We start from the raw sequence: 12,641 nt of genomic DNA, 5'->3' as shown, positions 1-12,641 counted from the left end.
TCACATTCCTGATCTCCTTTGGTTCTTTGACCATTTTTAAAAGTCTGTCTAGGTGTCCTTTTTAATGGTTTCTTGATGTTTTAATCTTTTGTTTTGTGTGGGCCATCATCACTTTGTTTCTTCATATATTTTGTTGAAATGGGGACCTTTTGATATTTTAATGTGCTGTTGCTAGAATGTGGACTCTGAAGTTTCCATTCCTTAAGGTTGTCTCCAGCTAGTGTTTTCCTTGAATCCTAGGAGAAAAAGAAAAATGAAGGGAAAACAGCCCTCTCCCAGTCTTTGTAGGCTTTCCCTTGAGCCGAACTGTGCTGTAAGTTTGGAGCCTGGCTTGGCCTGTTGTGGGACCAGCTTGATCCTTTCTGCACCTTGCTTGGACTGTGCCTGTGGCCCCAGGAATTCCTCCTGACCCTACCCAGAAAAGCATCCCTCTTCTGTAGGAACTAGTCTTCCCATGTTCCCAGGCCCTGCAGCTGAGGCTGGCCTTTGATTGTTATGAGTGATAGCCCTATTCCGTGACTTGAGAGGTGAGTTCCTTGTGTCAAAGAACACCCTGCATGCAGCTAGAACTAGCTGTATTATAATTTTAGAAGTACTGTTGGTTTTGGAAGATGCAGGCATTGTCAATGCTGTTTGGCATCGTGGATGAGCCTGAAAAGACAGACTATCTGACCGTTAATCTCTGCATGTATGTGCTGATCTGTGCTTTGGATTGCAGCTATTACCACTGTTTAAAGAACCCCTTGCCCTTTGCCGTGGCCTTGTTTAGCTCACTCTGTCTGCTGTAAGCCACTGATCCAAGAGCTCTGCTTTTCTTCACTCTCGACTGTAATAGCTACATGAAAGCCACCCTGGCAGAATTGAATTTCCACAGACATGGCTTCAGTATGGGTGGACTTGAAGTATTTTAAAGGATCTAAAACTTTAGGTCAGATAGCTTGTCTTCTTAAGATGCACATGGGTTCAGATTAATGTGTGTAGAACCTCATTTGACATCTATGCTAAAGGTAGGCAGGGTAAGGCTTTGAGTTTTAGTACTTTGTCATTTTCTGGTCCATGCTGAGTAAGAGTGAAATTCTTACCTGAATTCCTAGATGCTTACCACATCTATCTTGTATTACAATTACATGTCATACTTATTTTGCTTGAAAGGAAAAGGAAATACTTTAATTGTTGTGTACCCTGTACCACCAATCAGAATGCATTTCACTTAGTAGGCAGTATTACAAAATAAGTGAATTTGGCCAGTAATGCTCAGAAGTAGAATTTTGTGCAGATGTGCCTTTAATTGGAGTATTTCGACTATTAACAGAAAAAAAAAACCTTTGCTTTTTAATACTGCTTTATATTTCCAAAACTCTTCTGGGTTTACTTTTCACATAGATTAACTAGCATGCTGTGAAATTGGGGGCAGTTATTAACTGTATTTATTGTTATTGTTTGTAGGTTTATATAGCATTCCAAGCTTCCAGTTATCTGTGCTCTTAATTGCAGCTTTCATGGATAAGATTAGATAAGAACATCCTGTAGCACTGGTAACATCTCAGGTTGTGTCGGATGTTCAGCCATACCTGAAGCAGGCGCGACGTCCTTACAGCCCATGGCTCAGTGCAGTTATGAGCGTCGTTTTGGTTTCTGTAAAGAGAGGCTTGAGTTTAGGGCCAGCGAAGAAAGGTGCTCCCTGATGATGCTGGGCCAGTGAAGGGGTGTAATCACCAGATAAGACCCTCAGGGAACTTATTACTTAGTGCTTAAAGAGAAAGCGCATGTATGCAGCCTGGTGAAGAAACCCTGCACTTTGTTTGGAAGACGTGTGAAATCCAGTTGAGACATTTTGTGAAAGATGTAGGCTCTTAAAGTGAAGGCTATTTTTAAACTTCTATTATGAGAAATTTCAAAATATATAAAAGAGGAAATCCTACAATGGATTCTCATGTTCCTGTTGTTTTGCTTCACCAGTTATCAACACATGCCTGGTCTTTTTCATGTGTATCAGGGGGTTGCCAAGTTAAGGCTTGCTTTTTTAAATAAAATGTTATTGAAACACAGTCAACCACATTCATTTCTGCTTCTGCCTGCGGCTGGCTGCGTGCTGCAGTGGCAGCGTGGAGTGTTGTGGACAGCATGTGGCCCCCAGAGCCCAAAATGTTTACTCCCTGGCTACTTCTGGTAAAATACTTACAGAAAACGTTGCCAGTCTGATCTCTGCCTACCAACTCCTCTCCCAACAGTTGCTTTTTTCAGCTTGTTATAAATTTGCATTCTCCCATACCTTTAACATAGATTTAGGGTACTTTACAAAATTTTTTTTTACGTAAGTTTTTTCTCTATATTGTTATCTCTCTTATCATCATTTTTATCTCTCCAGTGCTATTTTAGCTGAAACATTTGATCCTTTACCTCTAAATACTTGTGTGTATCTCATAAGAACTGGCCATTCTTTTACATAACTTCAGTGCAAAGATCATATTGATAGAAATCTATTTACTATTTTCCAAGTTCAAAATTTGCCAGTTGTCTTAGTGCTTTTTATAGCCAGGCCCCCTCCCCTGCCTGCCCAATACTGACTTCAATCCAAGGTCATAGGTTGTATTTAGTTTTTAGTTGCCAAGTTTCTTTAGTCTTTTTCTTTGTCTTTTTTATGGCTTTGACCCTTTGAAAGAATCTTCCACAGTTTGTTTCTGTTTGAGTGTTTCCCCGTGATTAGATTTGGATTTTTTGGGGGGGAGGGAGAGTACATGGTCTGGGGAATCGAACCTGGGTCTCCCACATGAAAAGCGAGCATTCTACTGCTGAACCACCTGTGCACCCTTAACTGTGATTTTGAGGATTAAGAGGATGTATCTTGTGACAAAGAAATCATAGTTCATAATGGAAAGAATTCTTTAACAAGAATCAGGAGTCCGAAATTCTAGTTATTATGAAAGAAATGCAATAGGCTATATTTAGAGAGCATAGATTTGGGAGGTAGTGATACAGTTTTTTTTTTTTTTTTTTTTTTAAAGGAAAGACAGAGAGAAGGAAGGAAGGATAGAAGGAAGGAAGGAAGGAAGAAAGGGAAACATTTTTAAACATTTTCTTGTTTTTATTGTATTCTGTTTCTCCGTTTTTGTTACATGGGCTGGGGCCGGGAATCGAACCGAGGTCCTCCGGCATAGCAGGCAAGCACAGTGATACAGTTTTATATCTCAGATCTTTGAGTACCCATTGTAAGTCACTGTTTAAATGTAAGCAAATCACCCAACTTCTCACGGCCCTTTGAAACTATAGCTACTAATGTTTTTGGAGTTGTTTTAACAGTAAATAAGATAACACATGTAAAGTATAAAGATGTTAAGCTTTGTGATATTGATTAAAATATAGTACGTTTGGAAGAAAAGGAAAATCATGTGAGCCAGAATAGTCAAGGAGAAGGTTGAATGGAGAAGATTGTACTATGAAAGATAAGTTGAATTTGGATAAAATATTTACGTGTGGAGAATCCATTGGAAATTTTTGAGAGTGATTGGGATAGGGTTAGATTATTATGGAAAATACTGATAGAGTGAAGAGTTTGGAAGAACAGATAAATCTTGGAATTTCAGTTGAAAGAGCTAGATTTTAGTTCAGCCTTTACCATTATGTGATTTTTTTCTTTCTTTATTCCATTTGTTTCTTTTTAATACTATTACTTATCAATCTATTTTCTGAACACTTAAATGTAGGTTGTATAGATCATGCTCCTTGAACACTTAATATTGCCTTGACATTTCGTAAGAATAAAAATATTTACTTATGTATCCACATACATAAGTAGTTATCTACTTAAAAAAATTAACTTTGATTAAAGCTTATAGTCTCTAGTCCAATTTTTTACCTGTCCCAATAATGTCCTTTTGAGCCTTCTCTCCTCACTTATTAGATCCTCTCCTGATCATGTAGTGCCTTGTTATTTTTACTTTAGTTCTTTCTTTACAATTTTTTTTATTGTGGGAATAAATATACAACATAAACCTCCCGGTGTCAGCCACTCTTAAGCACATCGTTGAGTGGGATAATCACATATCACTGTGTTGCACTGCCCTCCCCACTTTCATTTCTGAAGCTTTCCCATCTCCCCAGACAGAAACCTTACACCAAGTTTGTATTAACTCCTCATTCCCTTTGCCCTCTGCCCTTGTTAACCTATGCTCTAATTTCTGTTTCTGTGAGCTTGCATATTCTAATATTTTCTTTGTAATTACCATTGGTCTTAAACTTAACATCCTAAATCTTTCACAATTTCATTTGCTTTAATGCCAAGTTAACCTAAATAGTATAAATAAACTATGCTCTTATACCTCTCCATCCTTTATGTAATTCTCGCCACCAATTACAACACCATGAGCCCAAAACCACTGATTTTATGTATTTCCCTTTAAAAATTTTTCCTTTAAGAATAAAAACTGGAATTATAAACCAAAAAGTCAGCAGTGCTTGCATTTATACTTTATGCATGTTGTTGCTTTTACTGGAGATCTTTATTTCTATTCACGGCTTTCATTAACTGTCTGTTGTCCTTTCCTTCACCCTGCAGAGCTCTCTTAAACATCTCTTGTAGGGCTGGTCTAGTGGTGACAAATTCCCTTCGCTTTTGTTTATCTGGTAATGTCTTAATTTCTCCCTCTTTTTTTTTTGCATGGGCAGGTACCAGGAATCGAACCTGGGTCTCCGGCATGGCAGGTGAGAACTCTGCCTGCTGAGCCACCATGGCCTGCCATATTACAGGGCTGGAAAGACGGTTTCATTTAGAAACTCCCTCATTTTAGAAAGACGATTTTTCCAGATAGGAGTTATTGGCTGGCTTTTTTTTTTTGCTTTCACCAGTTTAACATTATCCACTGTCATCTTACCACCATGGTTTCCAGTTGAAAATTGGCAGTTAATCTTATTGAGGGTCTCTTGTATGTGATATGTTGCTTCAGCTTCTCTCTTGTGGCCTTCATAATTCTGTCTGTTTTTGGCATTGGATGGTTTGATCCTAATATGCTATAGTTTGGGTCTATTTGAATTTATCTTCTTTGGGTGAGCATCTTGAATGTGTATATTCATGTCTTTTATTAAGTTTGGGAAGTTTTCAGCTATTCTTTCTTTGAATATCCTCTGGGCCCAGATCTCCCCCTCCTTCCGCAACTCCCGCATATTGATGAGCTCGCTGCTGTCCCACGGTTTCATCAGCTTCACTCCACCTTTCTTCATTCTTCCTTCTGCTCCTCAGACTGGATGAGTCCAATTGTCTTCTCTTCAAGTACACTGGCTCTTTCTGATGCCAGTCTATTGTGCTGTTGGACCCCTCTAGGGAATTTAAAATTTTTCTTACTGTGATCTGCAGCTCTGTTTGATTTCTTTTCATAATTTCTATCTCCCTATTGATACTGTTTGTATTTATCTGTCATCTTCCGATTTCCTTTAGTTCCTTGCCCATGTCTTCCTTAGTTCTTTGAGCATATTTAGGGCAAGTTTTTGTTTTGCGTCTTCACCTGGTATGTCCCAGTTCTGGTCCTCTTCACTGATGGTTTCTGATGTTTTCATCTTCTCCTTTGCCAGGGCCATTACTTCCTATTTCTTTGTATATTTTGTAATCTTTCTTTTTGGAGGGGACTCTTAAATTTTGAAATTTCAGTGTATTATTTATGGAATTTAGACTCTGAGGCTAGTTATATGATTTTAGGTAAGTTATTTAGCCTGTCTGGGCCTTATTTCCAGCCCTGTAATATGACTGGTACATAAGAGCATTCTTCAGAGTGAAGCATTCCTGTGGGATGGACTAGTAAGGGAGGGCTTTCAGCAAGGAGGAGTTGAGTTGTATCTTGAGAAAATGGGTAAGCCTAGACAGGAAGAGAGGGAGAGGGCACAGCCCTTTGGAAACAAATTTATTGTGTCACAGGCTAGGAAGGAATGCATGTTGGAAAGTAATGAAAAATTAAAGTTGTAAATTCTTTGCTGTATAAACAAAGTCTTTATAGTTATATGTGACTTTTAGAATTGGTAGAGTGGAAACATGGCCCTTCGTTTATTTAGATGTAAGTTTGTGGGACACCCACTGAAGTGTAATGAGATGCACCTTGTAAGTATTTTGGGAAGATTTGTGGACATTTTGCTTAGGGTGCTCAGGGACTTTCTATTGGAGATAGCCCAACTTTGTTTTGATATTTGATATATGAAATAGCAAGGCTCAATGACAGGAAATGGCCACAACACTTTTCAACCTCCTCCTTAGAAAATGGAGATCTTGAAATACAAGTCAGCTATTCAATACATTGGCCTAAGAATCTCTTGGAATGTATATGTACATCATGTGGTTGGATTCTGGAGCTTCTGCACAACCATCCCTCACGGTATGGCTGTTGATCTAAGATAGTCTGCAGAATTGATAGCTGGTGCTGCTGTCTGGACCAGAATCTGGACGAGCAGCATATCATTAAGGCATTGAAGGGCTACTGTCTATTCAGGGTAAGTTTCAACAGGTTTGTCTTGTGGCAGCAAAAAAGCAAAGATAGTCTACAAAGAATAACCATTCTCTGTAGTTCTCTCTATCTCAGGATTGATGACCCCCCCCCCCATCATTTGTATCTGTATGTTTGTCTATAAGTAAAATGAAGGGGAGTCCGCATCACCTAAATGTCAAATAATTATTTGGAGAAATAAGGAGGGTGTGAGCATATATGACCACAAGTTGGTATAAGTACATTATGTGATTGAGGTTTTGTCACACTTTCTTCCAGTAATAAGTCTAATCTGACAGAGTAGGGAATATTTGTGATCTGTGGAGCTGCTGTGGTTTCTTTGCTTTCAATACCTAATTATCCAGATTTTTCTTTCTTTTTCTGAAATTATGCTTTAAATAAATCCTATTTTCTGGACTTACTATTTCAAGTTGGTCTCCGGCATTTTATTTATTTTGATGAATTTAATGGTTATAGCAGTAAAATAGAAGCATATTGACTTTTATATAAGTTCCAGTTGGGAGGTTGAGAAAATAAGACACCCCTGTATATTATAATATATTCATTTCGTATATTAGTCCTTTTCCACTTAGAATGCAGACTTTAAGGAATTTTCTTTATTATTATTCCCTTAGCACCTGAAATGTAGCATCTGAAATGTCTGGCATGTAGTCAACACTCAATAAACAGTTGTTAAATGAGTGAAGAATATTTCACATAGTACATAATTAAACTTAATACATTCTCAAGGTCTTCCAAAAAGTCTTCCTCCTTATTTGCTTTCTCTTTTATTTATATATTTTGTTTTAATCAGTGAAAGGGTGAGTGTTTCAGTTTTCCTAAAGTTGCAGGAATAGAATATACCATAAATGGATTGGCTTTTACAATAGGGATTTGTTAGTTTACAAATATACAGTTCTAAGGCCATGAAAATGTCCAATTTATGGTATTTAGAGGAAGATACTTTCTCTGAGGAAAGGCTACTGGCATCCATGATTCCTCTGGCACATGGGATGACGTCCTCTGGTCCAAATGGGTCTGGTTTCAGTGGCTCTCCCCCCTCCCCCCTCCCTTTTCCCTCCCCCCTCCCCCCTCCCTTTTCCCTCCCCCCCCCCACAACATGCCCTTTCCTGGGGTATGACAAAAAGTGTATGTCATACAACAGTAGATATGACAAGTCTCATTTCAGTTTTGTTTAAGAATGTAGTTGTACATTTGGATAAATCTATGTCATGGAAATAAAGTAGAATTTACTAACGTTCCAAGTTGGATTTGCTGACTTCATTTAAATTCGAAAAAATCAGTCAGTGTATTTGTGGAATCAGAAGTTAGGCTAAATCAAACTGTTAACATATTTGCTATTGGATTTGAGAAGGTTTGTATTATTAGAATCTGTAGAGCACATGAAATTGCCCAAGGGAACAAATACCAGGGAGAACTGAGAGCTTGCCCCACCTCCAAGGAACTGCCTTGAGTAGGAAACTGCAAATTATTTCTCATTGATGTTTAAAATTCTTTTGATGTTAACCTCTAGAGAAAAAAATAACTCAGACTGTACAGATATTCAATAATCTGCATAACTTTCAAAAACCAAAATAAAGGTGCTCTTAAAATTTTGTGTAATTATGGAGAAAGCTTAATGGAAACTTTATTAAATTTACCCATTATTTGATATCACTGAAGATATTCAGGAATTCACTGTTGCTGTCTTAGGTAGTAGTTACTTTGCCTTTCAGCTGTTATTTGGAACCAAAGAACAGGAATTAGTAGTATTAGACTGTTTGAAAGACAGACCTTTGATCACTTCAGTACCCATTGTAGGTGCTTGTTTGTGGTGCTAACTAAGAAGGGGTATTATTTCTGATAGGCCAAAATCTTCATCCACTGCCTTTTAAATAATTTTACTTTTATCTCTGTTTTATTTTATATTCAATATTTAATGCAGAAGTGATACCTCATTTTTAGCATGTCAGTAGCAGCCTGTTTAAAAACAAAAGTCACAATTCTGCTTTTATAAAATAAACTACATAATGATAAGCTTACAAAATACAGAATTCTGGATGTATTTAGTGATAATTTATTCCAGCAAATCTGTGTTTCTGTTAAATGACAGCCATGTATTTCATACCACACACAGAATACAGTAAAATGACAATGCTATCATTTATCAAGTGCTTTTAGTATCCCAGGTACTATGGGATGCTGGATCCGCATTATCTTCCTTAGTTCTCATTGCAACAGCCCTGTGAAGGTAGATACAGTTGAATCCCCATTTTACAGATGAGGAGATTGAGGCCAAGAAGGGTTAAATAACTGACCTTATATCATTATCAGTAAATGGTAGAGAGTCACAATACTGCAGTTCTGCTCTAGTTCTGTGAGTAATCTCCTACCTTTTTTCCTTGGAATTTGGTAAAGAATAGGTGAAGCTGTGGATGCATCGGAAATGACAGGTACGTGTAAGTATGTCCTCAATAAATGAATGCATTAATAGAATTGAATAATTGTAAAGGGCTAGACTTTTGTGTTTAGGAGTTGTGTAAAGTTTGTAGAAATGGCCTGGCATAGGATCATTAAATGAATGTGGGAAGGAGTAGGGAATTTGGCGTTATTAGAGGAGAACGGGTTAGATTAACTGCTCCTTCTTCTTGATCCTTCTCCCAATCTTCAGGGATATTTTTGGGCAATGCCCATTCTAACTTTTTTCAAAGGGGTGTCGACAGTATGGGATAGGGGGGTGGAACTAGTTGATGTTCTGGAGAGGCTGGCCCCTCTGGATTTCAGAGCTTATCTGATCTAGGAGCCATCTGAAGGTTTTAGGCTTTTGAAAAGTAAGCTTAGTACATGCAGTTTTTTAGATCTCAGTTAGAACCCTGGGTGCTCTAAAGGGTTGATGGGAATGGTGTTAGTTGGGGTTTGGCAAACCATAGCATGGGCTAACATTTATTTTCTTTTTTCTTTTTTTTCTCTCCATTACTTATTATTTATTTTCAAAATTTCTAAAATTGACAGAAACTACCCACCAGACAACAACTGTACCTTCATCCCTCTCCTCCTCTTCTGGTAGCTTTCTGTCTCCATGAATTTACTGTTTCTAGAAATACCATGTAACTGGAATCGTATATTATTTTTCCCGATGGTGCCGTGCTTATTTCGAACAATGATTATTTCAAGGTCCATCCATGTTGTACCTTATATCAGAACTTTGTTTTTAATTGCAGAATCTTCACACACATACATTTATACATGGTGTACAATCAGAGTAAATTATCATCACTCCAGAAAAGAAATAAAAAGAAAAAACTCGTAATATCATACATCTTACTCCACCTTCTTGTTGACCACTAGTGTTTCCATCTACCCAATTTATTTTACCCTTTGTCCCCCCTTTTATGTATGTATGTATGTATGTATGTATGTATGTATGTATGTATATCTATTTATTTATTTATATCCATATTTATTACTAATCTTTGCATAGCTTGAATATAAGGAGTATCAGACACAAGGTTTTTACACAGTCACATTGTAAGCATTATATCTGTAAACAGTCTTTAAAAATCAGAAATTGTCCAGATGGGGAAATTGAATATTTCCTCCTTTCTCCCCATTCTCCCAAGGGGACTTTGAAAATACTTCTTTATTTGCTGCTCAAATCACACTCACATTTATCAGGGCAACACACTAACCTAGACAAACCAATAAAATCTCGTGCCCTATTCAAGGTTCCATGTACTTAAGGTGTTCAACTAAACTGACCATACAAGTTAAATTAAGAAATACACTACCCAAAGTATAAAAATCACATCAAACAAATATCTCTCCCTTTAGTCTCACATAGAACAGAACTTTTTCTTTACAGGTAAATGTTACTTTGTTGTCTAATATTTATTTTCATTCTTCCTGAAATAGATTTTGTGAGGGATTGAAGAATAAGGCAACAGTTTCATTTCATTGATTTTTATAGTACCTGTTCAGATAGGATTTTCATTTTTAATTACCACCCCTTTTGTGGGAGGGATTTATTTTAATGTGTTTACATGATATTGTTGTAGGCATTTCAGTTTGAGAGTTGAGTAAGGTATCGTTCAATTAACATCTTCCCGTGAAGGGGAGCAGGCGTTTACAATGAGTATAAAATGAATATCCACATTAGTAGTAGAGTTTGGGTGGGATGTGGGTGACCCAGAATTTAGCAGATGATGCAGCATATCCATAGTCATTTAAGGTGTGAGGAGTTTGGGGAACTCAGTACATACTTATGAAGTAAAACCCTGGAGGTAGAAGGTAATGGTGTCAGGCAGTCTGTGAGCTGTAGGAGCTGCCTAGGAGGGTGGGCCATACTCAACCTGGGTGACTGGGGTGATAGGACCATACTTAGAGGTAAGGATATGGGAGGAGGGACAAGTTTGGCGGGGTGGGGGGGAATGCATTAAGGTTTTTTGGGGATGCATGGTCTGGGAATCAAACCGGGGTCTCCCACGTGGAAGGCGAGTGCATTAAGTTTTATATATGGTAAGTCTGAAATGCCTTTGGGAACATCTAGGGGAGGAGACTGATGTTCGGTTGGCTTCAGGTACCTGAAAACACTGTTTTAGACTAACCGAGAAGTAGGAGTTTGCTGCTTTTTTACTCCATTGTCCTTAGCGTGATGAATTCTGCTTTGCTTATTGACTCTGCTGAAAAATAGGTACTGCGGGATGATGCATCATATCTGAGCAAAAAGTGCTAGCTTAATCTCTCCCCTCTTATCAAGAAAGCAAACCCCAGCCCACCCCCACCCCCTCCTGCAGACTCCAGACTGTTTCATATGTCGGCCTTTAGGTGCAGTGAAGGCTGGCATAGTGAGTCTGTATCTGGGCATGTTGCTGCTTTTAACAGAGTTAGGGTCATGCGAGGCTGGAGGCTGAAGGGGAGTTGACTTTGGGTAGACAACCAACAATTGTTTAAACAAATAGCTAATTAAGCAATGCCCCTAAAACTAGACCCGCTATTGCTGGTACGGATCAAAAGCAGAAGGGTGGGGGTTGTAGTTTCTCTGCCTGATGCACTCAGATGACCAATTCCTGAGACACCAGGTTTCACAACGAGAGTTTGTTGCTAAGTGTGAAGCAGGAGACCAGGTGGTGCATTGGCCCCCACATTTGCCTCCCTGAACTGTAGTAACTGATAGCAAAAGATGGTCAGGTTTCAGGATGAGTGCCGTGGCTTGAGATGATGAAGTTAGAGACGACCTTGTTATTGAGCATGCGCAGGTTGATTACATGCTTAGTCTCTGAATATAGGTAAGAAAATGATGTCCTTAGTATGATGATGGGCTTGGTTTTTAGTATTGTAATGAGGGAGAGGTCACTTATAGGTTAAAATGTAAGCTACTGTGCTTGTCAGTCGGGCCCATTAGAGTTAGGTCCAGTTTTGGTCAGTAAGATACTTTAGGAGTTAGGGTGCGTTAGTTCTGGGCTGACCCAGGTTCCTTCATTAATAAACATTGGGGGCTGTCTTTCCTGATCCATAAGACTAAGTTGAAAATTGGGTTAGGGGGTACAAGTGGGGCCAGTCACAAGGTTTTGCAATCACAAGATAAAGGCTGTAGAGTTAGTCAGTCGTTATAAACAATTGAGGCAGCTGTGTTCAGTAATTTCCGGTACTTCCTTCTGGTTAATACAGAAAATGAGATGAGCATCTATGTAATGATTCAATAATCATAATCATTTAATTCTTAATTTATTGGTTGCATGCCTCTTTGGCACTTCAGATTTTTAAAATATGAGCTAAATTTTCAGATATCAAGTACTGTTCAATTAAAAATTGGGGGTGTGTTTTATGAAAATTAATTTGGGCTTAAGACTTCAACAAAGTTGCCAAAGGAGAATGAGAAGGAAACAAGAAGGTGGGATTGATTGAAGGTATCAGTAGGCAGCGTAAAGAATTTAGGAAAAAAAGCGACAGAATTTAGCAGTTGATTGTACCAACGAGGCAGAGGAAAGAGTCAGAAGTGATTTTCAGACATTTGACTTGGATGATGAATATTAAAGCAGTACACAGCACAATATTGGCTGCAGAAATGGCTATAGTGCTTTTGAGTCTGCCAAGACTTTTTGGTAAACTTCCAAGAGAAGGAGGATTATACATTTTTAAATTCAAATCTCGCTTATGAATGCTGATTATGTAAATGAA

At 38.2% G+C, this 12,641-nt stretch overlaps 1 protein-coding gene across 5 annotated transcripts in view; it reads left to right on the top strand.

Moving 5' to 3' along the window:
* The window catches only part of TBL1XR1 (TBL1X/Y related 1), a 163,385-nt gene that overhangs the window by 54,124 nt on the left and 96,620 nt on the right, over positions 1–12,641 (top strand). The window lies entirely within an intron of this gene.

The sequence above is a fragment of the Tamandua tetradactyla genome, chromosome 5, assembly GCF_023851605.1.
Source record: "Tamandua tetradactyla isolate mTamTet1 chromosome 5, mTamTet1.pri, whole genome shotgun sequence".
Taxonomy (NCBI): domain Eukaryota; kingdom Metazoa; phylum Chordata; class Mammalia; order Pilosa; family Myrmecophagidae; genus Tamandua; species Tamandua tetradactyla.
Note: the sequence above shows the minus strand (reverse complement) of the source record. Positions and strands in the feature narration are given on the sequence as shown.